The 13685-nt window shown below is 51.4% G+C and overlaps 1 protein-coding gene across 2 annotated transcripts in view; it reads left to right on the top strand.

Moving 5' to 3' along the window:
- The window catches only part of SNX19 (sorting nexin 19), a 103142-nt gene that overhangs the window by 27617 nt on the left and 61840 nt on the right, over window positions 1–13685 (top strand). For both annotated transcript variants that reach the window (XR_006171025.1, XR_006171024.1), the window contains one exon: window positions 4160–4240. The gene's annotated coding sequence lies outside the window, so the exon portion shown is untranslated. The remainder of the gene's footprint in view (window positions 1–4159; window positions 4241–13685) is intronic.

Here is a 13685-nt window from a genome sequence, read left to right as displayed (position 1 = left end):
GTGGATATCCTCAGGGAGAGGAAAGTGGGTGGGGGTGTCCCCATCCCAGGGGAACACTGCTGTGCCAGGTGGCAGGGAAGGGCTGGCTCACACAGAAAGCTCCAGCCTGCGTTTGGAGAAAACTTTCCCATGGAAGATCCCCTGACACTGCTGCGTTCCCACCAAGAGCTTTGATTTCAGTGTATCGGCATTTTCCGATGAGAAACCAGCTCATAGGAAAATTCCCAACGAGCAAAGAGAAACTCCCCAGCGTATCAGGAGGGATGCTGTCGGGGGAAGAAACATAACACCAGCAGGGTCGTGTGTTTAGAGGCTCCGGGTAAAGCCAGATAAAGCACGGAAACCACGGAGTCCTGCAACGGAGCTGCACTGGCTTTGCTCTGTGCCTGCTTTCCCAGGACTTCTCTCCTGGTATTTCTGTCACCAGGATGCTGGTGCTCTGTGTGCAGGCAGAGGGTGCAGTGTGCATGCAGAGCAGAGGCACAGCAGATGGACCTGTTAGGGGTGTGGATGTAATGGGTGTGCAAACTGAAGCCCCAGTGGCTTGCCTTGCCTTGGATGGGGCATGAGCTAGGAGAGGAACAAGGTGATGTGAGAACCCAGCATTTAGCTCATGTTGCTTCTTGTCTTTCTTACGACCACTGATTAACCTCAGGTCCTCACAGAGGGACATATCCACTCCAGTGGAGTTAATGAGGCTGCAAGGAGTGGGATGAGAGGGACAAGCACTTCCCCTCTCTGCGCTGGACCTCACACACTTGCTATCCTCAGTGGAATAGAAGAAGTCAAGCAGGAGGCTTGAAACCACAATTAAGGTTATTTAATCCACCTCTCTCTGCCCAGGGGCTCCTCTTCCTGCACCGAGCGAAATGCTATGGTCACACATCAGCTTCAGGAGGGTTGCACAGGAGCTTCTGCAGGACTTTGCCCAGCTGGCTTTAAGATGACTCTTTGGAGAGAGCTGTCAGTGACCTCGTAGGACAACACAGCTCATCCCTCAGGTCCTGTGGTGGAGAGCATCCCTCCCTGGCACAGCAGGCCGCCCACCAGGCACCCAGGACCCTCACCCCATGCCTTCCCAGTGGCTGTCTCTGTGCAGCAGTTTGCGAGTCCCTCTGCGAGGCCTGTACTTCTCAGATGTTATGTCTGGAAGTTGGCTCTGTTTTTTTGGCTTGGGGGCCCAGGGTCTGAAAGCAGAGAGGCTTTTATGGGAACCCAAGTCCCCTTTTGACACAACTTCCTTGTGCTTAAATTTCAGGTTGAGTTACAGGCTTGAACATTTTCTGGTTGGATATCTTTCATTGTCAAAGGGGATTAGGCCAGTGATTATTTACGTGCACCTCTATTACACAGGGCCTGTTTCTTTTCTTTTCTTTCCTTTTTTCCCACATCGTTCTGCGTAATGCGTAAACAGTCCCATAGGTGGAGGGAAGAGAGTGAATGAGGCTCCTGCAGTGCAAGGTCCAACATCCCTGAGCTGGGAGATGCCTCAGGGCTGCTTCGATGTCTGCAGGGAGAGCATCGCCATCCGGCAGCGTGTTGGGTTGGTGTGTGGCACGAAGGGCCGTGGTTTGCTCTGGGGTGGCTCCTTTGGAGCTTTGGCTCCTCCGCAAGAAGTGGGGATATTTTTCAGGACCCAACATGCGTGCGTTTTAAAAGAGATTTTTGATAGAAGTCCCATTTACTCCTTTATTTGGCTTGGGAGGCTGCAGTTGGAACAGATTTCTTTACATATCCTTGAGTGTTATTTGATTAAGGTTATGACTGCTAATAAACACTCAGACTCTATTCCCCTTCCCCACCACTTGCAGCTCAGGACAGCAATGCAAGGCCTGAGGTGCTGATTCTGCTCCCCTTCCATCGGCACATCGGTGTGCTGCTCACTCCAGGGAAAATCGTTCTGATTTATTCCAGCTTTATAAAGTAAGAGAAAATAGGAATGGGAGGAGTGCCAGGAGTGATTCTGGCACGATAACCAGTTTATTTCCCTTTCCTTCCCCGTGCCATTTACAATCACAAGTTCTTCTATCAAACAGCTAGGAGCAGAGCAGACGTTGCCCAAGAGTCAGAAGAACTGAGGCTGCAGGATGAAACTGACACAAACAAAACCCTGTTTAGGGGGTGCTTAGGGGGCTTTTAGGGGGTGGGTGAGAGAAGCAGGTTCTGCTTGCGAAGGGAGAAGGCAGGAAGAAAGCAGGGAGCCCAGAGGACTCTACCTGCCACCTGGAAAATGCGTGTGCTCCCTGCTCACACCAGGCATTGCTGCCCTCGGTTCCCTGGAGGCCTTCATGCCTTTTTCCTGGACGTCAAGCACAGTCTCTCCTCAACAGTCATAATAAGTCTTACGCGGTGCAGCACACTAATGAAAAGCTGTGTGGGCTAGTTCCTAATTACAACCATCAGTTAAACTGTCAGAGGGAGCTCCCAGCCTCAGTTGTTGCATTATTAGACTTCGGGCCTTGATGAGCTGCAATCAAGCATGAAAGCATGACCAGGGCAGAGCCAGGGAGGTCTCTGCTCTCCACCGAATGGTGGCAGCTGAGAGCCAAAGGAGGACACAAGCCCCATGGGCACACCCTGCCCCCTTTCCGTGCACCCTATGCTTGCTGACTTTGTCAGGCTTCAGCCTTTCGAAGAGACCGTCCTGTAACTGGTGATGCCCCATCCCTGCAGGCACCCAGAGTCAGGGGATGAGGCTCTAAGCTCCTGATGGAGCTGTGTGTATCCCTGTGCATCGCAGGGAGTTGGACCAGGTGGCCTTTAAGGTCTCTTCCAACTCAAATCATTCTATGAACTCAGCCTTTTCACCATAGGCTTCCTGCCTTTGCACATTCAACTGTAGACATCCCATTTCAATACACGTTACCCAGGGAGGAGTTCATATCACAGTGCCTTTCAGCCACATCTGGATTTGAAGTGCCCCACAGGATGATGTTTGGGGACTCTTCCTCCACTCAGTGGTCCCTTTAAATTTCACACTGGGCCCAGTGGAGAAGAGGCATGCAGATGGCAGGGCTTAACGACAACAGCACCGGTTTATTTGAACTAGGGTCTTTATGGAAAGACGTGTTTGTTTTCTCAGACCACACGTTATTAACTAATCTCTTGACTTTGTTTTTATAGTCGCATTGTGAGCAACTTCCTACTTCTCACCCCCTTCATCCATCAAAAAGTCTTTGGCTTGTAAGTAAGGCGTCCCACACCAGGGATAGATTTCCATCCCTTTCTGCTCCCTTCTCTAACAGAAAGAAGCCCTCCTTCCAGCCAGAGCATCGTCCTGGAATGTCCTCAGATCTTTGGAAATGATCATCTCTGAATTCCATCTTAGGGAATTCAGACTGAGCAGTCTCATTTTTGCTGTTGGCACTGCAGTGCTGCGCAAGAGCCATTGGCAAAGCTCAAACGTTGCTGTGGCGAGGAAGGGACAGGATTTGGGGCTGCAGACTCTTCTCACTGGGTTTCACCTGCGACTTTCACAGAGAATCTCCTCTGATCACTCCCAGCCTTCCCCTGACAAACAGAAATCTGAAAAGAAACAGCCTGTTCAGGAGGGATCTCAGGGGTCGGGGGGCTCTGCTGCATAGACCCACACAGCTGTTAATCACCAGAATATCTCTGACTCCCAGCAGCTGTCTGCTGTTTATCTGAGCCGGGATATCCACTGGCTGAGCCTGCAGAGAGCAGGCTGTGCAGCCAAACCAAACACAAATGGAAGACAGATAATTTGCACACGATGGTGTGCACGTGTGTTTGGTGCACGCACACACAGGCTTTGCCCACGTCCTGCTGCTGTGGCTGGGAAGCATAGAAATACAAAGTTTGCTGAGTCTTGCAGAAGCAGTGGCTCAAATTGCATCTAGAAGAGCTCCCCAGGACACCTGTGGGGCTCATAGAGTAACCTGTCCCACCTGGAGAAGAGTAATCATCTGTCCTCTCAGGGCTGTGAGGGTTGGGGAGCTGATATAAGTCAGGCTGAGCTGAGGCTGGCTGCTTTTTGGTGGAGTGGTTGGGCAAGGCAGTGCTCTGGGTATGTTTGGTGTCGGTGGGAGGGTTGGGGGTGACAAAGGAAGGCAAAGCCTTGAGGAACAGTAGGGAGGTGGTGGGCATGTTATGCCTGGGTCTTTTGGAAGGCTTACAGCTTTTTTCCTTCTGTTCCCAGGTTCCTTCTGTAGCGGCCAGATCATCTTGAGCATCAGGCAGCAGTGCTGGCTGGATCTCGGATGCTGTTTGCTTGGGTAAGGTAAGGCTTGGTTGAACTTGTTGGTTGGTGGGAATAGATCTGGGTTTCTGTTAATGTAGCTGTTGTCCAGGCCAGCACTAGGCTGGCTTACTGAATTGTGAATTGTGGTGCTTCCAATTGGCTTTTATTTACCTCTCGGTTGGCTGTTCTTAAGTGTTCCTTTTGGAAAACTTTGGCTTACCATCATCTGAGGCTCCAAGGTGCCCTGGGCACTGTGAAAGCAACAGGAGCTGCTGCTCTGAGGCTGAAACCTTGCTGCTCCTTACTCTGCTTCCTCCAGTGGCAGTTGCCAGGACGAGCTGCAGTGCTGGCTGCTGCAGGCTGTGCTCTTTGCTAGGTGGGAAGCTGGAGGATGGTGCTGAGCTGTGCTTTGGGCTGTGCAATGAGTGAGGGCTGTGCATTATCTATCCCCTGTTCACCTCTCGCTCTCTGAGTACAGTGAGTGCTTTGCATGGAAATTGTGTAACAAAGGCCAGAATGTCTTCCAAAGCAGTTAGGCTTTCTTGGCTGTGAATGCCCAGCTTTCCTCTAGCTCTGACTCTGCTATTTATCAATTAGCTTGCTCCAGATCCTGGGAACAGCTACAGCTGTCCTTCAGCCTGCAGCACCCACTTCCTTCTGCCTTACCTCATCCTGCAATCGCTGTCCCACAGGGCACAGCCTGTCCATCTGTCCTCCTTTCTGTGCACACATCAAAGCCTCAGACGATGAAGGAATGGAAGAAAAAGAAACTGGTTGCCCAAAAGCAGTGTTTGGGCAGAGATAGGCTTGTGCTATCCCACCTGGTGGCAGCAAGCTTGTTCTGTGGGAAGAGGTGGTACAGGGAAACGAGGGCAGCAGGCTGTCAGGATGCTTCTGCTGGAGACTTGGCAAGGAACAGCAATCTCAGAAGAGGTTGGAGAAGCTCCTGCTCGCACTATTGAGGGCAGAGCCTTTGCTGTAGGTGAGAGATCAACTTGTCCAAAGGGAGAGAGCGGCTTTCTGGAAGGCAGAGGACAGGAAGGGAGGAGTTCATCTGGACCAGACTCCTGACTAGCTAACAGTCAGCTGTTCCTTCATGTGCTGAGAGGATGTGGGAGCCCGTGGGCTTGCTGAAACGTGTGCAATCAGTGCTGCTTCTGAAGAGTCAAGAGTCCCCTGCACAGCAGAGGTGAAGCCCTGTTCCTTTCCCTTGTGCTTAGCCCACATCCAGGAGAGGCAGAACTCTGGGGATGGCCGCACAACAGGGTGGGGGCACTGCCCTGCAGGGAGTGAAGCTGGGGAGGGTTTGTGCTGGAGGAACTCAGTACAGAAACACCAATGTGTTTCAGGGAGATGAAGGTGCATGCAGCTCCAGAGGCATCCTGGTGGCAGGCACATCCTAGAACTGTTATCTTGGTTCATTTTTTTCTTGCAACCTTATTTCCAGCTTTGTAACAGGGAGCATAACCTCTAGCTCTGCTTCATCAGATGTGCCTGCAGCAAAGCTAAATAGAGCTGACAGATCAGGGCTCTGCTGTTTCTCTGGAGCTAGTGCAGCACAGAGGAGGTGTGGAGGCATGTTGTAGGGGTGCTGATTTTTAGGGTGCATCTGAGCATCCCAGAGGCAGAGATTCACCTAAAACCTTGAGGGAAATTCCCAGAGCTCTGTGCTGTGGCTGGTATCCCACGTGAGCAGGAGGTGTAGAGGGGGAGCAGCCATGCTGTGCCTCCCAGATGCTGTGCCAGCCAGCAAACAGGGAAAGTGGGACAATAGCATGATTGCCTGGGAGTGGCTTCAAATTGAAATGGGCTGCAGGGCCCCATGCTGCCCTGCCACAGAGGGGCTGCAGGGCCTGCCTTGAGGGCTGTGGAGCAGCAGTAAGGTGATACACTGAGAAAAAATTGTTCTTAACTGCCTGAGTGCTGCTGCTCTTTCTCAGCTTCCCACGCAGTCCTGTCACCAGCAGCAGCTGCCATGGCATTCTGAGCCCCATCCCAGTCCCATGTGCAGAGACAGACCTCTGCTCCTGCCTTGCTGGGGTCAGCTGTGTCCCCAGCACTTATGTCCTCTTGGGGACAGCAAGCCACAGTTGGTTTGACTGCCAAAGCTGCTATCAGTGGGGTTCCTGGGCATATTTGCCTTTCCAAATCCCATCTGTCTTGCCAAGCTATTGAGATTGTGCTGTTCCTGATGTCTGTGTTTGGTGAGCAGTTCCATCCCCTCAGCATCCCTGTGCTGATGCTTGGTGTCACTTGAGGACGGCTGGGAGCCCACTCTGCAAGTCACCATGGGGAAACAATATGTTTCCACAAACATAAGCATGGGCATCACTGCCTTCTTTGTGCTCTCATTTAAACAAAAATGGTTCCTGTGGAGTTTCAGGGGGCAGTAAGTGGCTGTAGCCAAACAGGGTTTTTTGTCTGTTATCCATAGAGAAGGCTCTGGGTTTGATTTGAGCTTGCAGGTTAAGAGCTTGGCAACTCTTGGAAGCAGAGACTGCATAAAATGTAAATGCTTACAAGGCCCTGCAGGCTCCCAGCTCACACAGAGCAGCACTGGGGTGTCAGCAGGGCTCTGCAGCAGCTGAGGGTTTCACACTGCAGCCTGCTGGCCTCGCGCCCAGCCGGGATCCAGGTCACTTCCATCGACCTGAGCTGCGTTCTAAACAATCACCTAGGTGTGAAAAAATCCACTGCCTGCTCCCTGGGCTCTGCACTCCCCACCCATTGTAGTTTTTAAACTGTTCCTAATGAGCTGTCATTTTGGCCAGGGCTGGCTTGGTGACTTGAGGATCGCTGTAACAATGAGACCACAGTGGGCAGGCAGAGGGGACGGAGTTGAGGGGCTTGCTGCAGTTTTATGTTTTTTTTCCCCTGCTCGCTCTCTGCTGCAGTTGTTTTGAGTGGTGCAGTGATTTCTCACAGCTGGCCCTGCTATCATCCTGCTCATGTTGCTCTGTGCTGAGGCGAGGAGTGAGCTGGGGGGACTTGGCAGCCAGGCAGCTGTCCCGGAGCCTGAGCCATGAATGAGCTCAGAGGGGGAAGGAGAGAGGTTTGGATGGGAGAAAACTCTATTTGTTGGGGTTTTTTTTTAAGTGAGAGGCTGACAGTGCTGACTGGATCCAGGCACAGCACGAGCAGGTGCTGTGTGTGCTTTGCCCATCCACAGTTCTCCCTTGGCTGTGTGGATGCACAGACCCCCCTGCAGTCATAGGCAGCTCTGAGCATCTGCCTTATGTCACCCCATTGCTCAGCTCTGGGCACAGCTTGTGCCCACCCCTGGAACTTGCATGCAGTTCTTTCAATGCACTGCAGTGCTGAGCTGTGGCAGCTCTTGGTTCTTTCTCCTCTGATGCCCCACACTGAGGTTTTTAAGCATTATTTCCAGACCCCCAGTTCTGAGCTACAACCTGCTGACAGTCTGCCTTGCATCTCATGCTGCAGATCCTAAATAAGAGCTGCATCTGGAGGTGTTTCTCTTGACTGAGAGAGCCTCTTGGAGCATCCTCCTCTTCTCTGTCCCTTGGTATCAGCTTTTATAACATCTCAAGCTGAGTGCTTTGTAGTATTATGAGGATATTTTTCTGCCATGAACAGGATGGGGGTGAGGTGTTCAGCCCCCGTGCCATGCTGCTGTCCTTGGACAAATCCCTCAAGCTGAAACAGTTTGCAGGGTGTGTGTTCACAGTTGGCTTCAAGTAATACAGATTGAGGCAAGTTTTGATACTGTAATAAGGACACAATTCCTGCCTTGCAGAGCCTAAAAAGCATGATAATGTATTCCTGGTACTCTGCAGGCATGGAAACACCCACCAAAATGGGGTTTGCAAAACGAAACCCACCAGGCTGCTACTTTGGAGCTGGTGTGGTGTGAACTGAGGGCAAGCCACAGAAAGGTGGTGGATTCTCCCCAGGTGCAGAGCCTGGCACAGCACCACAGGCTGCTGCTTTGCAACGACTCATCCTGAAGGTTGCTGTCTCTGTTACCCTGGGCACGTCAGCTCCAAGGCTTTCCTGGAGGGTATTGCAAGTTTCATTTTAAACGCAGTCACCTTGGGATTCTTTGGAGATGTTGATGATGTGTTGCAGGATGATCTCCAGCACACGGTGTGTGAATGGTAGAATGGGCTGAAACCAGAACTCCTGTGAGACTGAGCATGCTGTGAGCTCTAATGCTCGTGAAAATGAGGGGCTGTTATTCTTTCCTCTAGATGTGGGCTGCGTCAGCGTGTCTTCCATACATCTCTGCTGTTTTCCTAGCAAGCCTTGGTTTCTCTGCTCCCTCATACAAGCTATTTGTAATACCGTAGTCCTCTTCAGACATGAGTTTGCCTGATCTGCTGCCTTCTTCTCCATTGGCATCCGGAAAGCTGCCAGCTTTGCTCTGTGCACTGCACCCCACTGTGTGTTCCCATGGCAGCCTTGCTTTGGGGGGGGCACTGGCTGTAAGGGCCAGGCCTGATGCCTTGGTACTGGGTGTGGAAGTGGTTGGGTTTGGGCTGCTCCAGGCATGTTTTCAGGGCTGCTCCATCCTTTGGGAACGCAAGCAAACAGCAAAGTGGGTCAGTGGCAGACACAGAGCCATGGCAGCAATCAGCCACGTGCTGCCCTGCTAACAAGCAACCTTTTATACCTTAATAGTTATTGCAGATGCCAGATCCCTGCTCGTGTCCTTCCAGGCATCTGCTTGGGCAAATGCTGTGCTGTGGTGGGGAGCGGGCCAGGAACCAGCTCCAGTGCTGGAGAGCTTGCCAATAGTTGTGTGCAAATACTTCTCCTGGGGTTGTTGAGATGCCAGTGCCCTGGTGCTCTTCTGACTGTGCTACCAAAAGCAGCTCCAGCCACGAGGCTTTGTGCTGCACCTGTTTGCTGCTCCCTGCTCTGGGGGTGGGATGCTGTTATGGGTGTGCACTGATAGTCTGAATTCTTCAACACCGTGCAGTGGAGTGGTGGTGAGGGCTGTGCTTAAGTTGATGCAGATGGGTGCAAATAGGGTTGCTGGATGAGCCTGCAGTGTTTACTAAAGCAGGGCCAGATGTATGTTCTCTTCTTGGTTGCAGCTGTAAACACTGTAAATGTCTTCAGTTGTCTGGCATGCACAGAAGTGCACATCATTCCTGCTAAGGTAAAATAGGAATAGGAATTGTAACTGTGACATTGAACTTTGAACAGGGCTTTGGCTCCGTCACAGCTTTCATCTGCAGCTGAGAGGAGGTAGCTTGGGCTCCTTCCCCTAACAACAAGCCCTGCTTTGAGGTGTGTGGCGAAGGGGTGCTAAAAGCTGAGCTCCCTGCGAGTTATTTCCTTTGAGCTCTTGATTGCACTGCAGCACATGTTGTATGTTCCAGGATGGATGATGTCCCATCCATTTCTTCTGAATACCTCATGGATCTCAGTAACAGCTGTGAGCAATTTATTTTTGGGTATAATCAGTTAATGTTTTGGTGAAGTGCTTTGAAGATGTACAGCATCCTCAAATGTGAGTATCGTTTCATTGTTCCTATTTAACATCTCTCTGTAGCTGAACTACTGTCAGACATCCTCACTTAATAACCTATTTGGTGTCTGGATCTTTTCTGTAAAGGCAGATTTTTGGCCAAGGGGTTGGTGGAATGACATAACAGAGCTCTCAGCGATGTAGTACCTGTCATGGAAGCCTCTCAGCATGCTTTGAGGCACCGGTTAACTCTCACCAGTTGGTCGGGCAGTCTGGCCATCCATCTCTGGGCAGATGGGGAGGAAAAGTGACCCCTGAGAACCCCTGGCAGAAGGGAGTCTCCTCCTCCTTGTAATGGATCTGGCGAACACAGCCCTCACTGTGCCTGCTCTGTGCCAAGAGGTGTGCAGCTGGGCTTTGCTGCCATGCAGGAGTTTGTGCATTGAGAAGGATGGGGAGCAGAGACTTAGAAAACATACAGGGTAGATGGGAAAGCAAGTGGCTTCTGAAGCCATGCAAGTTTGGAGGAAGCCTCCTGTTGCCTGGGGATGGCTTGTTGCCTTGGATTTTCTTGTGATATCATTCTGAGAATGGGCATTGATTGTGCCAGAGTGCTGGCAGACCTTCGTAGAGAGCTGCTGCTTAGGCTGCTGGATAGAGCAAGTGATCCCAAGGGCTGCCCATGGGTGTACGTCATCACCCTCCTGGGCTCTATCACCTGGCTGTGCTGTGCTGTCCAAGCTGGTCCCCAGCTGGGGGCACGGGAGCTTTCCTCTTCCCTGGCTGTTCCAACTGACTGCTGTCAGTTCCCCACTTTTCATCAGGAAGAAAAGAGAAGCTTAAATTGAGGAGCTGCTGTTGGTGGATGGAGCTGTGGGACTCCAGCGGGCGGTCAATCACTCTCAGACATCAGCATCTTGTCTGGAGGACTGGGAAAGCAGCTCTTCCCCCGTGTGCATCCCCCAGCCCGCTCCAGAGACAGCATTCAGCATGAAACCAAGAAATGAACTGGCGCTGCTATTCTGACAGATAAAGAGCAACCCTTCATAAAGGACCTCTGTGTTTTTCTTCCTGCCAAGAATCATTTAAGCAGTGGTCATTAGTGACTTATCTTTCCTAAAACACAAGTGAAAGCTGACGTCTCCGTGAGAGGCTGCATCAGTCAGTGTGCTGTGGTGGAGAGCAGCTGTCCATAGCTCCAGCTGTTTGCACCGTGCCTGCGTGCATCCCCTCCCTGGGCCACATGCTGGGACACAGTATTTGCAGCTCACTCTCAGGCTCATGTACTACTTGGGGTGACTGACAGTCCAAACAATGCAAGCAGGGAAAATTCCTCCTGCTTACTCATAGCTTTTGTCCCTGGGGCTGCAGGAGCTTTGTCAAAGCCCTGCTCCTAGCAGTGAGAGCTCAGCCTGATAACCAAACAGCCATCAGCTGCGGTGAGAGCTGCCCTCAGCAGCTGCCTGCAGGCCTGGGAATTGGGATATCCTGAGAGAGATGGAGTTTGTTATCGCTGGCACCACGTTTATCTTCCTAAGATGCTCATTGAGACAAGGTTATCTCCATCTTAAAGGTAGAGAATAAAGAGGCTGTTGGCTCTTAGTCTCCACGTGCTCTGTGTCTCCTGCTGTGCTCCACTGGGATCTCATAACTGCTCTTAAATGCCCTTCTCCCTTCACTTGGCTATGTGCAGGGGATTGGAGCTGGCTCAACATGGCTGTAATGGTGATCCCAAAAGTTCTGATGTTGGGAAGGGAATACAAACCAGGGATTTCAGACCCTGGCTCTTTGTAAGAGGAGATGGAGAAGCCAGGCAGGGTTAAATCTACAGGCTGGCCAATGGAGGATTTTCAGGTTCCTTATCTGTGCCAGGCATTAAGTCTGCTCCTGAAGGTCTATGGCCTGGAGTTTGGGACTCCAGCAAACCATCCCACAGCCTGCCTGCAGCTTTAAAGGCCAGTTTATGGCCATTGAAGCCAAACTTGAAACCTATCTCCTTTCTGAACTTTTCTTTCCTTGCTTGTTCAAATACTGGGAGGGAAGCCAGCTCTGGAAATGAAGTCACTTCTGAAGATGGCTGCTCTCCCCAGAAGGAGGCTCTGAAAATTCCCATTGTAATTAAGTGTTGTTTTTTGTTTTTTTGTTTTTTTTTTTCCTCTCAAAAAACATCTTATGGACTTGGCCCTTGAATTGGTCCCTCCCAGCTGTCCTCAAATTAAAAGGGAAAAAGAAAAGACACTGGCACTGCAAGGCCTTTTTTTATGACAGATTTTATTGCGTAGGATTCAGCGCATTGACAGGCTATAAAAGTTTATTGAAAACAGATACAGCTGTCAATGGGCTGACCAGTGCCCGGGCTGGGCTGCTTTGCAGGCTGCTGGTGGAGGGATGCTGGTTTCTGTGGTTTCCTGCACTGTGTCACTGCTGCTTGAGAAGGGGCTGGAGGGGGAATGCCCACCATGAGCCACCAGCACGAACGCAGCTGTGTCACTGGATGCAGTGTGGTGTGGGATGATGAGGTTTGGGGTGGCTCTTGTGGGGCTGAGTTGTACTGACAGCTGTGTCTTCCCCTTATTAATATCCCTGTCAGTGCAAGGCTGGCCTCCAGCACTGCTTCAGCATCCTGGATGATGTGAGGAAGTTTAAGCCCTCGCGCTTCCTTAGGACATGAAAGCAGTTAGTGGTGTGCTGAGACCTCACAGTGAGCTTCTGAGCGTGTAGCCACAGCAAAATGCCATCTGAATCCCCTACCCAGCCTGTCCTGTTCCAATGTAAATGTCCCCAGGGAAGAACCATGCTGTGTTAGTTCTTGAACTGTCCCATTGTAGAAGAGGGAGGGAAGAGAATACTGAGTCTGCTCCGGTAGCAGCCCAGCTCTGCCAGGTTCTTGTGGCAACTGGGAAGATGCCACTGGTTCCTGAGATGAGTGGCCCTGACTTGAGCCATGCTTCTTGGAGATAGCTGAGGTTCTTTTGTGACTAGTGGGAGCTCCATAGGCCTGCAGCAGGACTGTGACTTGTGCCCAGCATCTCCTGGGGCTCTTCTGAACTTGGAAGGGAGTTTCTACTATGAAAAGTATGCCCTTTCTGGGGAATGGTGGTTCTTTGTCAGAGTTGCAATTGACTGTTACTGGTGTGCAGTGCCTTTCCTAAGGCAGGGCAAAGAGCATCACAGCTTCATCTACAAAGTGTACCCACGGCCATGCAATAGCCAAATGCCCGTGCACCTTGCTGGAATGCGTGAGGCTGTTGCTGTGGAACGTGGCTGAGGTGATTCAGCAAACTGAAGGTTGCCCTCTTAGTTCTTGCCTTCTTGCTTCCACAAACAGCGTGGTACAGCTTTGGTCTCAGTGTGACTCAGAGGGAAGGGAGGTCAGAAGGTGCCCCCCAAAGGCGGTGCTGGCTGTGCAGTTTGTTCTGGCAGCAGTCACTGCTGCTGCTTCGGGCTGTTGTACCTTGCTGTGAACAAGGACAAAGAGCTGGCTTGCTTTCACACCGCTGTCCCCGCTAAGAATGCGGCTCCGTGTCGAAGTGCTGCAGCCAGGTTTGGCAGCGCTGCAGGCAGAGCCCTGACAGCAGAGAGCCGAGTGCCAGAACTGCTGCATTCACAGATCAGTGAACTTCAACAACTGAGTCATTTCAGAGACCCCTAGCAAAAAGGCACCGCATCCAGACTCCGGACCCCCTCACCTCGTTGGCCCGTGCCAATTTGGATGTGCTGTCAGAAACCATTTGCTTGCATTAGGTAAGAACCCTGTTTTTGTATCCACAACAGTGCTGGATCAAGGTTGCCGCGTGTCATTTCATCACTCTGGCAAATGACAAGCTCGGGGCTTGGAGTGTGGAACCTTATTTTTAATAAAGGAAAAATCTTTGCACTTTTATTCTGCATCTGTCAGCGATCTCACTTGGCTGAGCCCTGGAGGAGTTCATCTGGCCCTCGTGTTAAGGAAAACCAACAAATTAGTACAGATGTTTTTCTGAGAGCTACGGGGATCAGGGATCAGTGATTTAATACTGCCTGATATTTGATAGGGGACGCCCAGGG

This window comes from Centrocercus urophasianus, unplaced genomic scaffold (genome assembly GCF_019232065.1).
Source record: "Centrocercus urophasianus isolate 14NV4802_14NV808 unplaced genomic scaffold, USGS_Curo_1.0 seq_37, whole genome shotgun sequence".
NCBI classification, from domain to species: domain Eukaryota; kingdom Metazoa; phylum Chordata; class Aves; order Galliformes; family Phasianidae; genus Centrocercus; species Centrocercus urophasianus.
Note: the sequence above shows the minus strand (reverse complement) of the source record. Positions and strands in the feature narration are given on the sequence as shown.